Source organism: Piliocolobus tephrosceles, chromosome 1 (assembly GCF_002776525.5).
Source record: "Piliocolobus tephrosceles isolate RC106 chromosome 1, ASM277652v3, whole genome shotgun sequence".
In the NCBI taxonomy this organism is placed as follows: Eukaryota; Metazoa; Chordata; class Mammalia; order Primates; family Cercopithecidae; genus Piliocolobus; species Piliocolobus tephrosceles.
Window position 1 is genome coordinate 203,174,120 of NC_045434.1, and position 10,884 is coordinate 203,185,003.

At 46.5% G+C, this 10,884-nt stretch overlaps 1 non-coding gene across 1 annotated transcript; it reads right to left on the reverse strand.

The window, feature by feature from the left end:
* Positions 1-8,391: 8,391 nt before the first annotated feature.
* On the reverse strand, positions 8,392-8,532 carry LOC111547816. Its single transcript, XR_002733238.2, has one exon. It is a non-coding gene; the product is annotated as a U4 spliceosomal RNA (small nuclear RNA).
* Positions 8,533-10,884: the final 2,352 nt, after the last annotated feature.

The window sequence follows — 10,884 nt, forward strand, 5'->3', positions numbered from 1 at the left end:
TTCCCAGCATCCAGAACTGTGAGAAACACTTTCTATTATAAGCCACCCAGTCTATGATACTCTGTTCTAGCAGCCCAAACAGACTAAGGCAGAAATCAACGAGGAGAGTAGAACACAGTAGAGAGGTCAACAGTGACTGAGGATGGTTAGGCTATTCAGGAAAAGCCCTGCCCTTACTCCCAGCAACCTCCAGAAAGCCAAACAGGCAGCCTCCACTTCTAGGAAGGTTCCCATCTTATTATAGCAATGGCGTGATCTCGGCTCACTGCAACCTCTGCCTCCCAGGTTCAAGTGATTCTCCTGCCTCAGCCTCCCGAGTAGCTGGGATTACAGGTGCCCAATCCTCCCACCTCGGCCTCCCAAAGTGCTGGGATTACAAGTGTAATCAATTTTTGTATTTTTAGTAGAGATGGGGTTTCACCAGATTGGCCAGGCTGGTCTCAAACTCCTGACCTCAAGTGATCCACCCGCTTCAGCCTCCCAAAGCGCTGGTATTACAGGTGTGAGCCACCATGCCCGAACTCCCGGTTAATTTCTTAATTTTTTTTTTATAGAAATGGGGTTTTGCTATGTTGCTCAGGCTGGTCTCAAACTCCTAGGCTCAAGCGATCTGCCCGTCTTGGCCTTCTGCTGGGATTACAGGTGCCCAATCCTCCCACCTTGGCCTCCCAAAGTGCTGGGATTACAAGCATGAGTCACCTTGCCCAGCCGCGCTTTCATTTTCTACCCCCCCCCCCCCCCACCCTCCTCCAGAGTCTCTGGCTCCATCCAACTACAACCTCAGCCTTTGTGATTGAGGCTAAAGAGATGTACTTCCGTCTTGGTAATATGAATAAGTTCTTGTAGATCTTTGGGGAATTATGATGTTAATTGTATGTTAAAATGTTAAATGGTAAAAGATCTGCCCTCTCATCTCCTTCCAGGTTTGTGAATTGGAAGGTGCAGAGAGGGTAGAGGCACCAGAAAAATCCATCCTGCCACATAACCAGAGAGGAAACATAAAGAATCAGGTTTGAAATTCATGATGCTAATTTCCACCTGACTGGGGCACAGCCTGGTCTGCCTCAATCACAAAGGGAGGCACGGTTGGACAAGGAGGGGAGTATTCTTGGCAAAGGCAAATAATGTCAATTGTGGTGATTGGACCTGGAGGCAATACTCTCAAAGTCTGTCTTCCTACCTATAAAGGGGTCTGATATGGTTTGGCTGTGTCCCCACCCAAATCTCATCTTGAACTGTAGCTCCCACAATTTCCATGTGTCTTGGGAAGGACCTGGTGGGAGGTAATTGAATCATGGGGCAGGTCGTTCCTGTGCTGTTCTCATGATAGTGAATAAGTCTTATGAGATCTGAATAAGTCTCATGAGTTTTATAAAGGGAAATTTCCCTGCACAAGTCCTCTCTCTTTCCTACCACCATGTAAGACTTCTCTTGTTCTTCTGCCATGATTGTGGGGCCTCCTCAGCCATGTGGAACTGTGAGTCAATTAAACCTCTTCTCTTTATAAATTACCCAGCCTCGGGTATGTCTTTATTGGCAGTGTGAGAACTGATTAATACAGGGTCTACGTATTAGCAGTTTTGGAACTATTCCTGAAGGCAAACTTCCTTTTCAAGGTCAAGTTCTTCTTGGGTAGAGTGTAGTGGTCCAATCATAGCTCACTTTGCAGCCTTGACCTCCTGGGCTCAAGCACTCCTCCCACCTCAGCCTCCCAAGTAGATAGGACTACAGCTGTGCACTACCACGCCTAGCTAAATTTTTATTTTTTGTAGAGATGAGGTCTTGCTATGTTGCCCAGGCTGATGTTTAATTATTGGCCTCAAGCAATCCTTTGGCCTCCCAACATGTTGGGATTACAGATGTGAGCCACCGCACCCAGCCTAGTTCTGCTTTCTGATTCAAGCAGTTGTCATCTTCTTTGCCAAGAGGCTGTGTCTGGGTTCCTTGTCCAGGCCTCTCCTTTGTGTCATTCTTCATCAAGGTGTCTGTTGGTGGCAAACTTCCTTTGCTCTGGCTTCAAGTTTCCATGTGGCAGGAAGTCCATCAGAGTAACATCTTAGCTGCTCTTGGTCCCCTTCCTTACTGTTTCCCCTGGGAGGAAGAATAACACTCTGGTGGGTGTGGGAGAAGGAACTGGGCATGCTCCACTTAGTCCCTTCTTTCTGTTCTTTTTGCCAACACACCTTCTCTTCTGTTCCTCCATGCCTTAAGTCCTACAGGGCCAGGCTCTACCTCTGAGGCATGGGTCTGCCCACTTCAGTGCTGGGTAGTAAAGCACTAAGCATTCAAACAGGGTGGCTAAGTCTGCCTTTAGGGTGAGGAATTCGAAGCTCCTTAGTTGACCGGATGCAGTGGCTGTAATCTCAGCACTTTGGGAGGCTGAGGTGAGAGGATTGTTTGATCCCAAGAGTTCAAGACCAGCCTGGGCAACATAGTGAGACCTCACCTGATATGGTTTGGATTTGTGTCCCCACCCAAATCTCATGTGGAACTGTAATCCCCAGTGTTGGAGGAGGGGCCTGGTGTTTTGGGGGGTGAGTGGCTCCTGGGGGTGAAGTTCCCCATTGTTGTTCTCGTGATAGTGAGTGAGTTCTCAGGAGATCTGGTTGTTTAAAAGGTGTGTAGCACCTCCCACTTTGCCCTCTTCCTCCTACTCCAGCCATGTGAGACTTGCCTGCTTCCCCTCACCTTCTGCCATGATCCTAAGTTTCCTGAGGCCTCCTCAGCCATGCTTCCTGGTCAGCCTGTGGAACCATGAGCCAATTAAACCTCTTAAGGCCGGGCACAGTGGCTCATGGCTGTAATCTCAACACTTTGGGAGGCCGAGGCGGGTGGATCACTTGAGGCCAGGAGTTCGAGACCAGCCTGGCCAACATGGTAAAACCCCATCTCTACTAAAAATACAAAAATTAGCCAGGTGTGTCAGTGCGCACCTATAGTCCCAGTTACTCGAGAGGCTGAGACAGGAGAATCTCTTGAACCTGGAAAGCTGAGGCTGCAGTGAGCCAAGATCATGCCACTGCACTCCAGCCTGGGTGACAGAGTGAGATTCCTCTCAAAAACAAACAAACTTTAAAAAAAATAAATTCCCCAGTCTCGGGTAGTTCTTTTTTTTTTTTTTTTTTTTTTTGAGATGGAGTGTCGCTCTGTCACCCAGGCTGGAGTGCAGTGGCACGATCTCAGCTCACTGCAACCTCCGCTTCCTGAGTTCAAGCAATTCTCCTGTCACAGCCTCCCAAGTAGCTGGGACTACAAGTGCCCGCCTGGCTAATTTTTGTATTTTTAGTAGAGACGAGGTTTCACCATACTGGTCAGGCTGGTCTCGAACTCCTGACCTCAGGTGATCCACCTGCCTCGGCCTCCCAAAGTGCTGGAATTACATGTGTGAGCCACCATGCCCAGCCCAGTAGTTCTTTATAGCAATGCAAGAACAAACTAATATGCCATCTCTACCAAGAATAATTTTTAAAATTAGCTGGGCATGGCGAATGTGCTTGTGGTCCAAGCTACTTGGGAGGCTGAGATGGGAGGATTGTTGAGCCTGGGAGGTCAAGGCTGCAGTGTGTCATTATCACACCACTGCACTCCAGCTTGGGCAGCAGAGCCAGACCCTGTTTCAAAAAAAAAGAAGAAGAAGAAAAAGAAAAAGAAGAAGAAAATAAGAAGGAGGAGGAGGAGGAGGAGGAGAGGAGGAGGAAGAAGAGGAGGAGGAAGAAAAAGCAGCTCTTTAGCCATATACCTAAAACAAATCAAATCTCTCCAAAATCAGTTCACTGGAAATCAAGTGATATTGCCATCCCCGCCTGCTTGGTTCCTGTGTCTTCCCTTCATTTTGTGCCAAATTCGAGCAGGAAAAAGTGGCATGTTCCTTTTTTTTTTTTTTTCTTGAGAGAAGTCTCTCTCTTATCCCCCAGGCTTGAATGCAGTGGCTCAGTCTCAGCTCACTGCAACCTCCGCCTCTCGGGTTCAAACGATTCTCCTGCCTCTGCCTCCCAAGTAACTGGGATTAAGGCTCCTACCACCACGCCCGACTAATTTTTGTATTTTTTAGTAGAGACAGGGTTTCACCATGTTGGCCAGGCTGGTCTCGAACTCCTGACCTCAGGTGATCTGCCTGTGTCGGCCTCCCAAAGTGCTGGAATTACAAGCGTGAGCCACTGCACCCGGCCAAAAGTGGCATGGTCTTTACTGGGCTTTCCCCAAACCCTAGCAGTCTCAGCAGAGGCACATCTAAGCAGCCTACAATTAAATTAAAGAACTGGACCTCCCAACAGATAGAAATAACACATAATTCATTTTAGGTTTAACAGCAAATAGAGACAACACATAATTCATTATAAGTCTAGCAGTGAAGTGATGGGATTTCAAAAAAAGTTATGTTCTTTCCATCTGTAGCTAAAATATTTACACGGGGCCCTGGTCATATGCAAGTGGTGGTTTACAGAGCACAGCTTGTTCAAACCAAACAGTTGCTCTGTTCCCACTTTTGGAAACTTGTCAAGGAATCAGTGTTTACTTAGACAACTTGGGCCCCAAGCGGCCCTTGTGTAGACTGAATTCAATCCAAGGAGAAGCCAAGGCCCAGGAACATTCCTCCTTCTCCCCTGACCATTGAACCGCAGACCTCTCAGTTCCCAGGGCCCTCTCGAAAGCATCCGGTTCAGTCTCTGGTCAACCGTCCAGTGCCCAGACTACACAACGGAGACTAAGTCCTTTTTCAGAATTCCCAGGCTGGGCGTGGTGGCTCACACCTGTAATCCTAGCACTTTGGGAGGCCAAGGCGGGTGAATCATGAGGTCAGGAGTTCAAGACCAGCCTGGCCAAGATAATGAAACCCCGTCTCTACCAAAAATACAAAAATTAGCCAGGCGTGGTAGTGGACGCCTGTAATACCAGCTCCTCAGGAGACTGAGGCAGAGAATTGCTTGAACCCAGGAGGCAGAGGTTGCAGTGAACCAAAATCGTGCCACTATACTCCAGCCTGGGTAACAGAGTGAGACTCAGTCTCAAAAAAAAAAAAAAAAAACTGAGCACAGTAGCTCACGCCTGTAATCCCAGTACTTTGGGAGGCTGAGGCGGGCAGATCGCGAGGTCAGGAGATAGACACCATCCTGGCTAACATGGTGAAACCCCATCTCTACTGAAAATACAAAAAATTAGCCAGGCGTCCCAGCTACTGGGGAGGCTGAGGCGGGAGAATAGTGTGAACCCAGGAGGCGGAGCTTGCAGTGAGCCGAGATTGCGCCACTGCACTCCAGCCTGGCTGACAGAGCAAGACTCTGTCTCAACAACAACAAGAATTGGCCCCTTCGCGCCCAACTTTCTGAGTAATCGTGTGCGTGAATGTCTTATTTATTTAACTCCCAAAGAGAGAGCTTCAGCTTCAGGGAAAAGGATTTGATGTTTAATATGTGAGTGACTTGAATTAGTCTAGAGCATAGTTCAGGAGGTGGGTCAGCTGTGGGAAACTGGCCACAGAGAACCTAAGAAGGTCAAGTCTGAGTGCTCAGGAAACACGATCTGCTATCTACCCAAAGCAAGAAAACAAGCCCTATGTTATTGAAGAACAGTGGAGGTACAAGTGCGAACATCAACAATTGTGCACATAAAAAGCACATACGGCCGGGTGCGGTGGCTCACGCCTGTAATCCCAGCACTTTAGGAGGCCGAGGCAGGTGGATCGCTGGATTCCAGGAGTTGAAGACCAGCCTGAGCAACAAGGTGAAACTGCATCTCTACAAAAAACACAAAAAGTAGCCGGGCATGGTGGCATGAGCCTGTACTGCCAGCTACTCAGGAGAGAGGACTGTTTGTGCCTGGGAGATCGAGGCTGTAGTGAGCTATAATTGTACCACTGCACTCCAGCCTGGGTGACAGAGTGAGACCCTATTTCACAAGAAAAAAAAAAAAAAAAAAAAAAAGCACATGCCACAGTACCTAGGCCCTGAATAAAAGGTAGTAGTAATTGTTATTCTTGTTCTCGTTGAGATAACTTGGAAAATTAATGTATTAGTCCATTTTCACACTGCTGTAAAGAACCACTTGAGACTGGGTAATTTATGAAGAAAAGGGGTTTAACTGACTCGCAGCTCTGCAGGCTTAACAGGAATCATGGCTTGGAGGCCTCAGGAAATTTACGATCGTGGCAGAAGGCAAAGGGGAAGCAAGGACCCTCTTTGCATGATGGCAGAAGAGACAGAACAAAGGGAAAAGGGCCATACACTTCTAAAACTCAGATCTCATAAGAATTCATCCACTATCACAAGAACAGCAAGGGGGAATTCTACTCCCATGATCCAATCACCTCCCACCAGGTCCCTCCCCTGACACGTGGGGATTACAATTCAACATGAGATTTGGGGGAGGACACAGCCAAACCATATCAACTAATGAGATCAGCATGTGGGTAGGTCCCATGGGAATTATACCAAAAGAATTAATTCAGTTAATAGTAGTTTCTGTCTGTCCTATCCTTTTACTTGGTGACTGCCTTTCTCTGATCTTAGGTGGTTTTTTTTTTTTTTTTTTTTGAGACAGTCTTGCTCTGTCACCCAGGCTGGAGTGCAATGGCATGATCTCGACTCACTGCAATCTCTGCCTTCTCAGTTCAAGCAATTCTCCTGCTTCAGCCTCCCTAGGAGCTGGGATTACAGGAGCCTACCACCACGCCCAGGTAATTTTTGTATTTTTAGTAGAGACGGGGTTTCACTATGTTGGTCATGCCGGTCTCGAACTCCTGACCTCGTGATCTGCCCGCCTTGGCCTCCCAAAGTGTTAGGCTTACAGGCATGAGCCACCGTGTCTGGCCTGATCTTAGGTGGTTCTAAGGGGACCTGAAATTTATAATCTTGAAAAACAATGGAGGTAAAAGTGTGAACATCAACCAGTAGTGCACATAAAAAGCACATGAGGCTGGGCTTGGTGGCTCACACCTGTAATCCTAGCACTTTAGGAGGCCGAGGCAGGTGGATTGCTGGAGTCCATCCCCACCCAAATCTCCTGTTGGTCTCCTGGACTCCAGCAATCCACTTGCCTTGACTTCTCAAAGTGCTAGAATTACAGGCGTCAGTCACCAAGCCCAGCTGTGTGTGCTTTTTATGCTATTGTTGATGTTCACACTTTTACCTCCATTGTTCTTCAAGATTGTAAGTTTCCTGAGTCACTATCTGCCAGTACAGTGGTGGACAGTGACCTGGGACAGACCAGTCATAGCAGCCAAACTTTTCATCCAATATGGCTGGTCCTCAGGATAGGCTTGTTACTCAAGAAGGGCCAATCAGAATCCTTCTATGAGATTTGGAATCTCCCAGGAGGCAAGTTAGTATAATAGAGAAAGCATGAGCTTTGCTAACTGGAGCTATGGATTCTGGCTCATGGAATTGGGCAAGTTTCTTTACTTCTTTGAGGATTAACTGAGATAAAATAGAGTGCTTGGCAGAGAGTAGACATCAGTAAGTGGCTTCTGTCGATAACCTTTATAATAAAAAGCACTACTCTAATTAACCTTCCTCACTGTTCCACCCTGCCTGATCAACCTTTGCTCTGTAAAGCTCTTCTAAAAAGCTATAATTGGGAGACCTACCTTTTAGTGGGAAGGGCCATACTTAATTTTCCCTGACCCTTGAGCTTTCCAGAGAGCAGAGAAGGCATGAGAGAGTCAAATCTCAGAATGGAAAGGTCAATGTCCAGTCCATCCACTGATGACAAGGAACTGGGGAGTCTTTCCTTCAGCTAGAATTCTAAAAACGGTCTTCAGCCTAGACGCTAGAACATTGTGGCCTCATAGAACTTCCTTCTCTGATGGAAATATTTATATCTCTGCTGTCTACCAGAGTAACCACAAGCTACATGTGACTACTGAGCATTTGGAAAAGGACTAGTGGAACTGAGGCACTGAATTATTTATTTATTTAAATTAATTGACATTTACATATCCACATGTGGCAATGGCTACCATACTGAACAGAGCAGCTCCAGATTGGAGCATGGCATTAGCAGACAGGCACAGAAGTAGATGAGAATAATAGCCAGTGTTTGCTTGGGCAGGAAAGGTTACTACGGCTTAGAAGCAGGTGAGTCTCCAGGTTTAGAGAGGTACTAAAGAAAAGCCATCTGGACAGGCGCAATGGCTCACGCCTGTAATCCCAACACTTTGGGAGGTCAAGGCAGGCCGATTATTTGAGTTCAAGAGTTTGAGACCAGCCTGGTCAACATAGTGAAACTCCATTTCTGCAAAAATACAAAAATTAGCCAGGCATGGTGGCACGTGCCAATAATCTCAGCTGCTCAGGAGGCTGAGACAGGAGAATCGCTTGAACCAGGAGATGGAGGTTGCAGTGAGCCAAGATTGTACCAATGTACTCCAACCTGGGCAACAAGAGCAACATTCTGTCTCAAAAAAAAAAAAAAAAAATTGCCAATGCTCACTATATTACAAGTTGTCACGGTGGAGTATTGGGAAAAGTTTTCAATTAGCAATAATTGTGCCTTGAATAATAATCATCGGCTATGATACTGCCACAGCACAAAACTTATATTTTGTTTTGTTTTTTTGAGAGAGAGTCTTGCTCTGTCACCCAGGCTGGAGTGCAGTGGCGCGATCTCGGCTCACTGCAAACTCCGCCTCCCGGGTTCAAGCAATTCTCCTGCCTCAGCCTCCCGAGTAGCTAGGATTGCAGGTGCCCACTACTATGCCTGGCTAATTTTTTTTGTATTTTTGTTAGAGACGGTTTCACCATGTTGGCCAGGTTGGTTTCAAACTCCTGACCCCAGGTGATCCACCCACCTTGGCCTCCCAAAGTGCTAGGATTATAGGCGTGAGCCATCACGCCCAGCCCCTTGCATCATTATTAGTCACTGCAATAGTCTACTGACTACACTCACTATAAATCACATAACCAACCTCAATTTTTGTATTTTGTAGGATGTTTCCAATTTTTTTCAGAGTGACGCTAGGATGGGTGCCACATAACTTCCCCTGCACCCCCCATCATTTTTGTAAGGCAGAAGGAGCATGAGTTTTGAGGGCAGATAGACCAGGGTTAAAATCCTGGGCATTCATTACTTAGTAGCCACATGACCCCTGACAAGATTTTTTCTTTTCTTTTCTTTTCCTTTCCTTTTTCTTTTTTCTTTTCTCTTCTTTTCTTTTCCTTTCTTTTCTTTTCTTTCTCTCTCTCTCTTTCTTTGTTTCTTTCTTTCTTTTTTTCCTCTTGATACTGTCGCCCAGGCTGGAGTGCAGTGATATGATCTCGGCTCACTGCAATCTCCACTTCCCAGGTTCAAGCAATTCTCTTGCCTCAGCCTCCTGAGTAGTTGGGACTACAGGCACGTGCCACCACATCCAGCTAATTTTTGTATTTTTAGTAGAGATGGGGTTTCACTATATTGGCCAGGCTGGTCTGGAACTCCTGACCTCAAGTAATCCGCCCGCTTCAGCCTCCCAAAGTGCTGGGATTACAGGCACGAGCCACCAAGCCCGGCCCACAAGATCATTCATTTTCCAGAGCCTCAACTTTTTCATCTATAAAATACGAATAATACTACCTGCTTTTCCTGGTTGTTATCAGAGCTGGACATATATAAATTGCCTCTCACATTACCCAGCACCATGGAAATCTTTAATGAATTACAACTAACTCTATTATAGTGTTTGTTTTGTTTTGTTTAGACACACTATCACCCAGGCTGGAGTGCAGTAGTGCCATCACAGCTAACTGCAGCCTCAAACTCCTGGACTCAAGCAATTCTCCTGCCTCAGCCTCCCCAATGGCTGGGACTGTAGACATGCCAACATGCCCAGCTAATTTAAAAATTTTTATTTTGTATGGATGGTATCTCACTATGTGGCCCAGGTTGGTCTTGAACTCCTAGTGTCAGAGGCATTTGAACAAGAGCAACTCCATCTTGAATAGGGGCTGGGTAAAATAAGGCTGAGACCTACTGGGCTGCATTCCCAGAAGGTTAGGCATTCTTAGTCACAGGATGAGATAAGAGGTCAGCACAAGATACAGGTCACGAACACCCTGCTGATGAAACAGGATGTGGTAAAGAAACTGGCCAAAATCCACTAAAACCAAAATGGTGATGAAAGTGACTTCTGGTTGTCCTCACTGCTTATGATATGCTAATTATAATGCATTAGCATGCTAAAAGACACTCCCACCAGCTCCATGACAGTTTACAAATGCCATGGCAATGTTCTGAAGTTATCCTTTATGGTCTAAAAAGGGAAGGAATGCTCAATTCCTGGAAATCCCCATCCCTTTCCCAGAAAATTCATGAATAATCCACCCCTTGTTTAGAATATGGTCAAGAAATAACTATAAGTACACTCGGTTGCGCAGCACATACCACTGCTCTGCCTATGGAGTAGCCATTCTTTTATTCTTTTATTTTCTTAATAAAGTTGCTTTCACTTGATTCTATGGACTTGCCCTGAATTCTTTCTTGCACAAGATCCAAGAACCCTCTCTTGGGGTCTGGACTGGGACTCCATTCCGGTAACACTGGTCTCAAGTGATCCTCCTGCCTCAGCCTCCCAAAGTGTTGGGATTATAGATGTCAGGCACCGCACCTGGCCTAGTTTTTTAAAAAATCATAATCATTTTTGGCCTGGCGTGGTAGCTCACACGTGTAATCCCAGCACTTTGGGAGGTCGAGGCAGGCGGATCATGAGGTCAGGAGATCGAGATCATCCTAGCTAACATGGTGAAACCCCGTCTCTGCTAAAAATAAAAAAGTACAAAAAAATTAGCCCGGGCCGGGTGCGGTGCCTCAAGCCTGTAATCCCAGCACTTTGGGAGGCCAAGACGGGTGGATCATGAGGTCAGGAGATCAAGACTATCCTGGCTAACACGGTGAAACCCCGTCTCTACTAAAAAT